This window comes from Podarcis cretensis (assembly GCF_951804945.1).
Source record: "Podarcis cretensis genome assembly, chromosome: 7".
Lineage (NCBI taxonomy): Eukaryota > Metazoa > Chordata > Lepidosauria > Squamata > Lacertidae > Podarcis > Podarcis cretensis.
This window is the reverse complement of record NC_137176.1, coordinates 44,502,557-44,515,400: the sequence shown is the minus strand read 5'-3', so window position 1 is coordinate 44,515,400 and position 12,844 is coordinate 44,502,557. Positions and strand designations below refer to the sequence as shown.

The following is a 12,844-nucleotide window of genomic DNA, read 5'->3' as shown; positions in this document are numbered from 1 at the left end:
TTGTGCTGGAGAGTAAGAGTTGAACTTTAGAAGCTTTTGTCTAACCCCCCCCCCCGACCCGGGAGTGCCCTGTGTGTGAGCTGGAGGAAAAGGAATAAGGAGTTTGACAGCTGTCAAAGGAGCTGTCAAACGGGCAGTTAAACTTAAAAATCTTATTGTTTAACATCTCTCTGGACTGAATTTGCTACATTTGAATTAAAGTGCACGGGAACAAAGCAGTTATTAATAACAAAGTAATAGACTGTTGGGAAAGGACTATTAAGTAACCAGAATCCCCCTAGGGGAAACTTTGAAACATTACAATGGCTACAGATGGAAAATTACAGGCAGAGATAGAAAGAATGTTTTTTCTTGTGGGAATACTGCAAGAGCAGAGCATGGCTATGAACAAACAACTTATAACCTTGAACTCTAAAACAAGCAACTCTGCTGAATGCATAAAGGATTTAACTGAAATAAAATTTGCAGCTGAGCCAGAGGAGACATTTTTGGAACTGGAGGAGAGGGAAGAAGGAGTTAAGAAAGTACAGGAGAGTACCAATCTGAAGCCTACATTGTCAGAACATAAAGAAGATGATCTTGGGATTACCAATCTGCGAAAGATGCGAAAGAGGAAAGAGGAAACCCCTGGAACACTTGGAATACTGGAACTTAAAAGAAATAAGAAATATGATTGGGGCTTCCTCTTTGAGCATGGGAGATTACTTGACCTTTTGCAGCAGCTGTTACCAAGTATCTCGGATGGAAGAAAATTTGATGAGACTGTGCCAGAGCTCCTTCGGGACCCGAGGACCAACAAAGAGGGCTACCAACAAAACCGGCAGAGAGAGACTGACAGAGATTTAAAGGCCTCTGATGTGAGGAATCCAGGCTAAGAACTGTTTTTGTGGACATTTATTTGGGAAGGGACAGAAACCGGGGTAGGGAGGGAGGGGAGAACAGAATTTCAAAATTTTTATGACTTTTGTGTTTGGCTATTATGTTTTACATTTAATATAAAAAGGGGGAAATTCGTGGATGGGAATTTGGGTCGACCTTAGAAAAGGATTTATATTTATAAGAAAATTGGATAATTAAAATTTGGCCAAGTAATAAGAATTAATTTTAAAAATAACAATAATAATATGTTAAAGATGGGAGATAAGAACCTGCTGAGCTAATTATTGGAATTGGGATGTATGAAGGGGGGGTGGGGGGAAGTCAGGGAGTGGGGTTAAGAAAATAAGGTTATGAAATTATACATGTTTTGTTTTTATTTTCTTCTGTGTGTGTGTTGTTAAAATGTGAAAACCTAATAAAAATTATTTTAAAAACAAACAAACTATGGTAGCCTTGAACAGTGGAAGGAAGTTGACTTTTATGCTTAGAAACAGAAACTTCTCAAGCAAAAAAAATTAGAGAAAACAAACGTTTAAAATTGCTTTCAGCAAAATGGGTAAAGAAAGTATAGGAGTAAATATATGTAGTAAACACACCATTGATTTTATTTCATTCAGTATATGAATTTCTGCCCCAAAATTGAGGGGGTTTTTTTGGCAGAGGTTAGGAGAGATCATGACAGAAAAGATATGTAATATGTGTCTTATTACCCAAGACACTGGAGTGTGATAGCACTTCACAAAATAGACATAGTAGCTACCAGTAAAAATACACAAGGATTAAGATAACATTCTGCAAATTAGGAATGCTTACTGTATCCCTGTACATCACCATTGCAGTGTGTTTTCTGTATTAGCTTGGTGAATTTCTCCCTATGCCTGCAATCCTGTGTTTGGTTAATTTGTGTGAATTCTAACTGAATCACTTTGACAACCTTTTAAAGCCTATGATAGTACAACACAGAACTTGATCCTGGAGGCCAAAGTAACCACTGGTTAAAGGTGCATTACTAAAAGTACTGGTGCTGGTGTATATTGTGAAGAAATGGTTGGTAATTATTGCAGAAATGTTTCTTTTTGTCTAACTGCAATCCTTTCAGGCCAAGAAAACTTAATACTGCTTTTGTTCTTTACTTAATACAAGGAACGTGTTTTAAATACACAGGATTTCTACTGCTGCTTTAAATGCTATTATTTAAGAGCATGCACTTGCAGCTGCAAAACTCATCAAGTAAATTGAAAGGATTACCCATGAAATCAGCTTCAAACTTTTTATTTTTATTTTCTCACAACCAATATGCAGGTAATGCACTTGGAATTATAATGATATTGAGATTGACTGTTTAAATCCTTTCTAAAGTTCAAAGCATAAAGCAGACTGCATGCACTTCCAAGCCACAGTGGGGCTTCTAAGCAGGAGCTTGTGATAAAAAAAGAGAGTGAAATCAGGTTTGACTAAAATCGTCCACCATTCCCATATGGCTTTAACAGGAAGTTTTCAGGCTCAAAAAGACAACGGTTTGGGGAAGCAGCAGACCTCATTTTCAAATTGTCTGAGATTGCTTTGCGGATCTTGTCTTCTGGGGAACATGAAGACAAGATGCTCATTAAAAATGAGCTGCACCAGGGAGCTCGACTGAGCTTCAAGTACACTTAATAGTTTTTTGCTTTAGGAGTATAAAGGGAGACGATACCTCTTTTAAAAGCTGAAGTGCAGATGAAGAGAAATACAGCTGGATTCCTTATGGAAAGGTATAGATTACAGAATGCAATACCTTGCATTGTTTTGTTTATATGGGATGTGGAGTGAGGAATGCGCAATTCTTTCTGCCTTCTGATTGCAGCCTCTGGGAACTCACAACCAGGACTTGTAAACAGGGGTGCTAGCGAGGGCATTTTAAGGCGGCGTCCCAGAGTGCTGTCTCATGGTGTGTGTAGGGGGTGGCAAGGGAGCTGTTGCAGTGATTTGCAGTACCAGTGCCATGTTTGTCTTACTGCCTGAGAACATGCAAAACTGCAGCTAGTGCAAGTTGGTTGCCTTTCTGGCAGAGAAAGTACAGCAACTTGAGTTCCACCAATCCACACTTTGAACTACTGGGCAAGATGAGGATTTTTTCAACAGAGCAGAGTGGACTGTCCTGGAACAGGGATGAAGGTAGTGTGCTCCTAGAGAGGAGGATTGCCCATTGCAGGAGGCGAACTGCTGGAGGAATGTGATGCACAGGAACCATGTCAGGAACCATGCTGTGTTACTGGATTCCATGCCCTCATATTGGGCACCAATTCTGGGCCAGAAGAGCAAGGACAGCAGTTGCAGATTTCACAATACAACAAAGTGACTCTGGAAGGTATGGTGTACAGAACGATTCCTGCCACTCCAGAGGGAGAAGAGATGTGTGGTGATGGTAGGGACAGAGACAGCAATGTGTGAAAGTAACAAGATGTCCTGGGAAGTGTGCTGACTTCCAGGTGCAACGATTCAAGATGTGACAAAGAATTTGTAAAGTCTTATAAAGCTCGCTGACCACAATCCCTTCCTTATAGATAGAAATGATACCACTAAACACAGCTTTCAACATATAGCAAGGGACTATGAGACTGTGCAGGAAGCTGAATGGCCTTGGGGCACAGGTGGTTTTTAATCACTCCATGTTGAAGGTTGTTTCCCAGTAAGAAAGGGGAGGGGAGAGAGGAAATAAATCATTTGCTGTACAGGTGATGTTGTCAGGAAATATTTGGCTTCTTGGACTAGTCTCCGCTTCCTTGAGGAAGGGCTTTTGGCAAGAGATGGCAAGAATGTGTTTGTTAAGAGTCACATGAATCTGATCAGGAGAGCTTTAAACTATATATTGAGGTGGAAAGAGACAATATTACAGATGACAGGGAGCACCTGGTATTCTGGATACTAGCTTCATTGATGCACAGCAAACTGAGGTGGTGCTCCAGAAACCTGCTAAAGGGTGGGAAAACTACAAAAAGGAAGCAGCTGGAGGAAATGACCTGTGGTTTCAGTTGTCTCTATACTATATACAGAGTATGAGGAACAAGCAAGAAGAATATGAGCTCTTAATACAGGATGGCAAATATGACCTAATAGGCATTACTGAAACGTGGTGGGATGAGACTCATGACTGGAATGTAGCAATTGAGAGTGTAACCTGTTCAAAAGGAATAGACCACATAGGAAGGGAGGAGGAGTACCATTATCTGTAAAGGATGTGCACACTTGTGAAGAGAGTCATGAATTGGAAAATGAAAGACAGTTGGAGTGTATATGGGTAAAAATTGTAGGCAAGGGAAACAACAGTGACCTTACTGTGGGTGGTCTGCTATAGTACTCCAGGCCGGACTCAAGACTTGGATGGTGTCTTCTTAGAACAAATTACCAAACATTCCAAAAGCAAAGATCTAGTAATCACAGGAGACTTCAACTACCTTGATATCTGTTGGAACTAAAACTCTGCCATAAATGTAAGGGCCAACAAATTCATCAATTTTTTCACTGACATTTTCATCTCCCAGAAGATGGATGAAGAAACAAGGGGGTCCTCACCAACAGGGAGGAACTGATTGACAAAGTGGAAATACTGAGAACCTTGAGAGGAAACGATCATGTCCTCTTGGGTTTCATTATACACAGACAAGGGAAAGCATGCAATCGGACACACACACTGGACTTGAATGCTGATTTCAAAAAGCTGGAGGAACTACTGGATGAGAGCCATGGTCAGAAATACTCAAAAAGACAAAGTCTTCCATGATATTCTTGCTGACAAGCTGGTAAAACGAGGGCTAGACTCAGGTGGATTTGTAGCTGGTTGACCAACAGAACCCAAAGAGAGCTCACTAATAGTTCCTTAACATACTGGGGAAAAGGGACAAGTGAGATGCCACAGGGTTCTGTCGGGCCTGTGTAAATGACTTGGAAGAAGGTATTGAGGGTCTAGAAGTCAAGCCTTATGAGGAACAATTGAGGTAGTAGGGTAGAGATATGGTAGCCATTTTAAATCTCTAAAGGTCTGTCACATGGAAGATGGGGCAAGCTTTAAACTACCCTCGTGCTATGGAGGGTGGAACCTTAACCAATGCCTTCAAGTTACAAGAAAGGACAAAATATCAGGAAAAACTTCCTGATGTTAAGAGCTTTTCGACAATGGAATAAACTTCCTTGGGAGGTGGTGGACTCTTCTTCCTTGGAGGTTTTAAAGGAGAGGTTGGATGAGTATCTATTATGGATAGTTGAGATTCCTATACAGTGGTATCTCTGGTTATGATTGCTTCAGGTTACAAGCTCCGCTAACCTGGAAGTAGCTGTTCCTGGTTGCAAACTTTGCCCTGGGATGCGAATGGAAATTGCGCGCCAGAGGTGTGCACGCAGCGGGAGGCCCCATTAGCGAAGGCATGCCTCAGGATAAGAACTGTTTCAGCTTAAGAATGGACCTCCGGCACGAATTAAGTTCGTAACCAGAGGTACCACTGTATTGCAGGGAGTTGGCCTAGATGAACCTCATGGTCCCTTCCAACTCTACATATCTATCATTGTGTGATTCTCTATGGATTTTATACTGAATATGAAATATAGCTTCATATTGATAGCTTGAAAAGTTTTAAGTACTTGCTGCTTTTAAGTGTTAGAATTAGGGGGGGGGGGGTATATGAATGAGGCAAAATCATTCTTATAAGTTGGTCCACAGATATTCATGCAACCAAAAAATATAGGAGAATTTTGTAGACTTAGGTTTTTGGACCTGCAAAATAAGTAAAATTTAAATTTTCACTTTAAATATCTAAGACAGATAATGATAGTAAATCCCAATTTATAGAATAGCTTGGGAATATGAGATAATGAACTCTTTTAATAGATGACTCTTTTAAAAATTTCTTTATATCATCTTTTGGGAGCTGCTTGCATTAACTGGTAATTTTACTCAGTTTTGTAATGAATAGTTAAACATGGATATTTTAACCTACAATGCTCAGATGGAAACTATTTTAATAGCTTTATATTCCCTAGCAAACATAGGGATTGGGAAGAATACATTGCTTATTGCAAATGTATGTATCTCATCTAAGTCCTGTTCAAGGATGTGAAATCATGCTTTTTCAATAAAGCTAGGGGAAAGATTAAGGCAATCAGGCAGTATGAATGTATTCACATGCACATTGCTTAGTTTGGCTAAGTTTGGCTATAATAGTTTAGCATGAGAAAAGAGTTGTGTGTGCCTTGGCTCACATGCTCATCCACCCTATATCAATGGAATGGTATTCGTTTTATTTATCTAAATAAACCTCACATAAGCGTCTCAGATGGATCTGTGTTACAACACCTGATAATAGCTTTAGTATAAGTATAAAGAATTGTTTGTGTGTGTTTTATTATGTATGTTTAGTGTGGTGTTGTCTGTTGGTGTGGGGGGGGGGGGGGAGACGACTCCAATGCCTTAGCTTTGATGTAATAATGTGTACTGTTTTGGCAGCAGTCCAGATTTTTGGTAATTTGGGGCAATTCCAAAGAATATGTTAGATCATTCTGTCATCTATGTATTAGATCCAAATCTTGCAAATGATAGAGTTTACTTTAAAGTTTTCCAGCTGGTGTTTTAGAGGTGTAGCTCAGCTTCTTAATTGAAGCATGTACCTGAGCTTATTAATATTTTACATAGCTTTCATTCTTTTGGACGGAAAAAAAATTGGCTCCACATAGACTGCTTTGATATTCATTTCCTTTATAGTAATGCAGTTTCCTCTCTATTTCTACTTTGGGTGTCAAATCTGGCAGAAGTGTGAGGCTTTGATCACAGTTCCTTTCTTTTACAAACTGAAACCATTCAATATGAGTATGTTCTTTGTCTGCATGAATTCTTGATGCGCTCTGTTATGTTCTGGTTTTATTATGCTCAATTATGCCCTTATTTTGTTTTTGTTTTCTGTGTTTTATATATAATGGTATGTTGTTTGGAGATTAGTTTGTTTGACATGGATGTGACACTTAAAATCCTTCAATGGTACTAGTTTGAATGCTGCGCCTCTTCCTCCAATCATAATTGCGAAAAGTTATGCGAAAAGTTAAGGATTTTTATGCCTCACTGTAAACTTAATACAGTTATAAGAAACTTTCTTAAATCCCAGCTCTTTCAAACCACTTGAGCCATCATTCAATCAATAAGGAGCATGAATCCATTATATCAGACATGTGCTTCAGATATTGCACTGGCATACTTCAATGTGCTGCTATACTGCTTACATACCTGAATAACATAGGTGTGACCAGTAGTATTGCTCCTTCCCATATTTTCAGCACCTGGTGAGGATCAGGGGTGATGGTCGTGTAAGAAGCACCTGTTCGGTTGACCTTATAATTGGCTTTTAATGGCGGCGCGCAGAGACGCTGCGGCTCAGTGCTCTCCTTTTGTTTTCAGCGTTTTGTTTTGTTTTCAGTGTTTTGTTTTCATTATTTTTACTTGTTCTGAGTATGTTTGGCCGGGCAAGAAAGATTTATAGCAGGCAGGAACTTCTGAAGGTCGGGTTACAGTGTGAACAAGCTGTGAGAGCTGATTATTTTCGCCCAGATAACGCTCCTGTGGGAGTAGCCAGGCCACCGGGCTCTCCATGGATTACTATGCCTCCAGGGAGGAGGCGAAGGCGGCGTAGAGACAGGAGGCAAAGGCGGGGCTGTCGGGCCGGCGTCCTGGTAAGATTGCAGAGGAGTCCATCTAAACCACCACTCCCTAGCATATTTCTTGCTAATGTGAGATCTCTTGCCAACAAGATGGATGAATTGAGGCTGCTGGCAGCAAAGAACAGTCTCGTAAAAGATTGCTGCGTCTTATTTGTCATTGAGACATGGCTTCAACCGTCCATACCAGACACGGCTATTCAGTTGGAAGGCTGTGCGGTACATCGTCATGACCGAGGCATGGACTTCGGAAAAACCAAAGGAGGGGGGCTGTGTGTATATGTGAACAAATGCTGGTCCAATAATTCTAAGACCGTGGGCAGTTACTGTTCACCGGATTTGGAATATGTGGCTGTTAAATGCAGACCAGCCTATCTCCCTAGGGAGTTTACAGCTGTTATGCTAACTGGTGTGTACGTGCCACCAGATGCCAATGCCAACTTGGCTCTGGGATGCCTGCAGAGCCTTATCAGCAGCCAGCAAGACAAGCATCCTGAAGCTGTGCACATCATTGCGGGAGACTTCAATCATGTTGAACTTAAAACAGTGCTCCCAACGCTCTATCAGCATGTGAAATGTCCCACAAGGGGGGACAAGACACTGGATAAAGTTTATTCGAATGTAAATCACGGCTATAGGGCCTTACAGCTGCCACATTTGGGCCAGTCCGACCATATGTCTCTGTTCCTGGCACCAGCATATATCCCACTCAGGAAACGGGCTCCCACAATATCAAGGACTGTTAAAATCTGGCCTGAAGGCGCTATCCACCAGCTGCAGGACTGTTTTGAGAGAACCAATTGGGATATTTTCGATCGTTCAGACCTGGAGGAGCACACGGCGGCAGTTCTGTGCTATATCAATCACTGCACAGACACTGTCACAGTAAATAAATCCATCCGGTTTTATCCCAATCAGAAACCCTGGATGAATAGAGAGGTCCAGTGCCTGTTGCGGGAAAGGAATAGGGCTTTCAGGTCGGGCGAGGTGCAGCTTTACAGTGTGGCAAGAGCAAACTTGAAGAGGGGTATTCGACGGGCAAAACTGGTCTATAGGCAGAGGATTGAGGATAATTTAAGGAGTAACAACACAAGACAGATGTGGCAGGGGATTCAGCATATTACCAACTACAAACCTAACCTTGGTGCTGTCGATGGTGACCCTTTGCTGGCGGAGGAGCTTAACTTTTTCTTTGCTCGCTTCGAGAAGGAGCCACCTGAGACGCCGGTATTACAGCCACCAGCCCATAGGGGCCCCTCATTCACTGTAGAGGAGCATGAGGTGAGACAGGTATTGAGGATGGTGAATCCGAGGAAGGCTGCTGGACCTGATGGCATCACGGGAAAGGTGTTGAAGGGCTGTGCGGATCAGCTGGCGAAGGTCTTTACTAAGATCTTCAACAAGTCCTTACACCAGTCTATTGTCCCACCCTGCCTGAAGTCGTCAACTATTGTTCCTCTGCCTAAAAAATCTACAATCAGTAGTTTGAACGACTACAGACCAGTTGCACTGACTCCAATCATCATGAAGTGTTTTGAGAAACTGGTGCGCCGTCATATAATTTCCTGTCTTCCATCAACTTTTGACAACTACCAGTTTGCATACAGGGCAAATAGATCCACGGAAGACGCTATCACTATCACTCTCCATGCTGCTCTGTCCCATCTGGAGCAGCCGGGGAGTTATGTGAGGCTGCTGTTTGTGGATTTTAGCTCTGCTTTTAATACTATCCTCCCCCATAGACTGGTGTCCAAGCTAGAGGCGATTGGACTCTCCAACTCCACCTGTCTCTGGGTTTTGGATTTTTTGTCAGAACGTTCTCAGAGGGTTAGAGTGGGGTCACATATGTCCACAGCCCTTAGTCTTAACACCGGCTCACCACAGGGTTGTGTGTTGAGTCCCCTGCTCTATACTCTCTATACGTATGATTGTACAGCCATCTATCCCAGCAACAAAATCATCAAGTTTGCTGATGACACTACGGTGGTGGGGCTCATTTCAGGAGGGGATGAGTCCGCCTATCGGGACGAGGTGGAGCGGCTTTGTGTTTGGTGTGGAGAGAACAATCTGGCTCTTAATACGGCTAAGACCAAGGAATTGGTGGTGGATTACAGGAAAAAAAAGGCGGACATTCAGCCCTTGTATATCAAAGGGGAACGGGTGGAGAGGGTGGCGGAATTCAGGTTTTTGGGAGTGACTATCGATCAGGGCATGACTTGGAGCGCAAATACCATTGCTCTGGTGAAGAAGGCCCAGCAGAGAATTTATTTCCTCAGACTTTTAAAGAAGAACAATCTGAGTGAGAGACTGCTGGTGTCCTTCTACCGAGGCTCCATAGAGAGCATTCTCACATACTGTATTTGTGCCTGGTTCTCCAGTTGTACAGCTAGGAAGAGGAAGGTGCTCCAGAAGGTCATAACCACAGCCCAAAGGATTATTGGTCATCCTCTCCCATCTTTGGAAGAACTGTACGGTTCCCGTTGTCTTAGGAAAGCAAACAACATCCTGCAGGATGCATCTCACCCGGGATACAGTCTGTTTGCACTACTGCCTTCTGGCAGGAGATATAGAAACATCAAGTCAAGGACAAATAGACTGAAAAATAGTTTCTATCCAAGAGCTGTGGCCTTTTTAAATGCTGTAACTCGATAGTGTGACCTGGGAGTTTGATGGGTGTGGGTGTGGGTGTGGCTGGAATGTGGTTTGTTTGGTTGTTGTTGTTGTTTTGCTTTTGTTGTTTTTAAGGGACGGCATCCAATTTCGTTGCACTTGTGCAATGTTGCACTTGTGTAATGACAATAAAGAATCTATCTATCTATCTATCTATCTTATGTACCCACAAAGAAAACTCATGAGATGAGAAATGGAATGGTGGTTACATTTATTAAAATATAACAACTTGAATGCCCCCATGCGAGAAACAGTTGGAATAGAGTATTTTCCATTATATCCACATTTACAATCCAACCTATTTCTCAAAATCCTTCCTTAGTCCTACTATCTTTAGATATAGGCTTGGGCTCCACCTTGCACCACAGAGAACTAATAGACTTCTTACTGACCGCAGTACGATTGATGAAAGCTCAACAATGGAAGAACCAGTCTAAAATGCCCCTGAACATGTGGGGAGAAATATCTGTGATACAGCAATGTCTGAGTATCTCACTGAACACAGGAGGGTGATTAAAGGCATAACATCTTTTTAAAAAGGTGTTGCCACCTTTGGCATGACACACCTGCTCTCTCTTTCAACCCGAGCAATTTTGCACCTGATTTCAGTTGATTTCCTTGTTTACCAGTGTTCAGTTTTATCACAACCCTTAATTAAATGTAGCATATGGGAGTGGCATAGGAAGTGGGAGAACAAAAGGAAGCGTGAATAGACTGGTTGCTGCTGTTCTCCAATGCACTATCCTTTGCTTGATTTACTGTTACCCTATCTGAATTAGCTTTTGAATTATGGTGCTGGAGTCCCATGGACTGCAAGAGGATCAAACCTATCCATTCTTAAGGAAATCAGCCCTGAGTGCTCACTGGAAGGACAGATCCTGAAGCTGAGACTCCAATACTTTGGCCACCTCATGAGAAGAGAAGACTCCCTGGAAAAGACCCTGATGTTGGGAAAGATGGAGGGCACAAAGAGAAGGGAACGGCAGAGGAAGAGATGGTTGGACAATGTTCTTGAAGCTACCAGCATGAATTTGAGCAAACTGCGGGAGGCAGTGGAAGACAGGAGTGGCTGGCGTGCTCTGGTCCATGGGGTCACGAAGAGTCGGACACAACTAAACGACTAAACAACAACAACAACATATTGTTGTATTATGTTGGGGTATAATGTTTCCTCTTGTAGCTATAACCCCCTTATTTGGAGGCTTCCACAGGACATAACAGAACTGTGCTCTTGCCCTTCTACACACAGTGTGTGCACATCACAGCCTGCATAGTTAGCACCAGGTTGTTACAGATAAATAGTCAATGAAATAAGTGGTACCTATATTTCCTAGATATGGCAACCATAGGATTTTTCCAGAGTTCATTCTTGATATATTTTCTGTGGTTTAGCACAAGGGATATAATTTCACTGATCCATCCATTAAAAAATACATATTTTTAGTTTTATGGAACTAGCTTTTCTTTCATATTCTAAAATTCTTAGACACAAAATAATAGCAAACTATAAGCTGTTGAGGAGATTTCCCTGATTTCAAAATTTATCTCATTCTTCCTATCTGAGACAAATTATATTTTGTTGTCGAGGTAAAATATTGAGTAAGAATCCTGAGTTCTTTAATGAGCTTACTATTACAGTGTGATTTTTAATTGAGGTGGGTACAGTCAAGAGTGTTCAAGAAAGATGCAGTGTCCAGGACTGCTAATTTCCCTTGAAACATTCAGAGAAAATGAACAAGACTCATCCTTACAACACAATTTATAACTGTGTGAAAATGACCTATCTGTCTTCCACCGGGGCATATGCAATATGTTTGTGAGGTTTATTATAAAGGGAAACAGATGGTGGTATTTAAGTGAAGAAGAAAGTGTTTGGATGAATGTTGAAAAAATTAATGATTAATGTTTGCTTCCCAGATAAGTCGTTTCTCATATCTCACATTAAGAGTATTAATGTGTGAGGATAGTTCAACTAGCCATTCCTGTTCCTTTTCTTAGCCATAGCTCCTAGTAGTAATTTATTCCCATTTCATTATTTTTAGCATAAAGCAGTATGTAGCAGTGAAACCACCAACCTTTTTTGGCCAGTTGGCATACTTGCAAACTGGGGAAACTGTTGTTCGCAGCACACACATCACAAACATGCATCCACTACACATACCCCTTGACATGTATGCACACACTATCCACCTCCACCAGGACTTAGGCTTGGGGAAAGTGTTTGTTTTTTTGAAGCCTGACAAGTGGGGATAGCCTTCCTGAAGAGTGCAGTATACCAGTTAAACCAAACACTAGCATGGTTGGGAAACCTTTTCTGATCACATCAACACTACAATTTGTGAAAATGTTATTCTTATAATTTATTAATTAACACTTGCTGGTATTGTGAACCAGTTATTGTGAACCAAATAATTTTTGAACCGAAGTTTTAGATTAAATTTATAGAATAACAAGATAGAAACTGAAGACAAAACCAGTTATTGGGAGTTGCATACGGGTAGGGTGACTTGCTAGCAAGTCATTGGATGTTCCATCTACATTTAAGTAGAAAAAGAAAGTGTGATTCATTGTAGAAAATGTGTAAACTAATTTCGCTTCAGGGTTACACAAACCAATTGTT

General features: G+C 41.5%; 1 protein-coding gene across 4 annotated transcripts in view; it reads left to right on the top strand.

Annotated features, from left to right (window-relative positions):
- PTPRM (protein tyrosine phosphatase receptor type M) overlaps positions 1-12,844 on the top strand; it is a 428,935-nt gene that overhangs the window by 115,967 nt on the left and 300,124 nt on the right. The window lies entirely within an intron of this gene.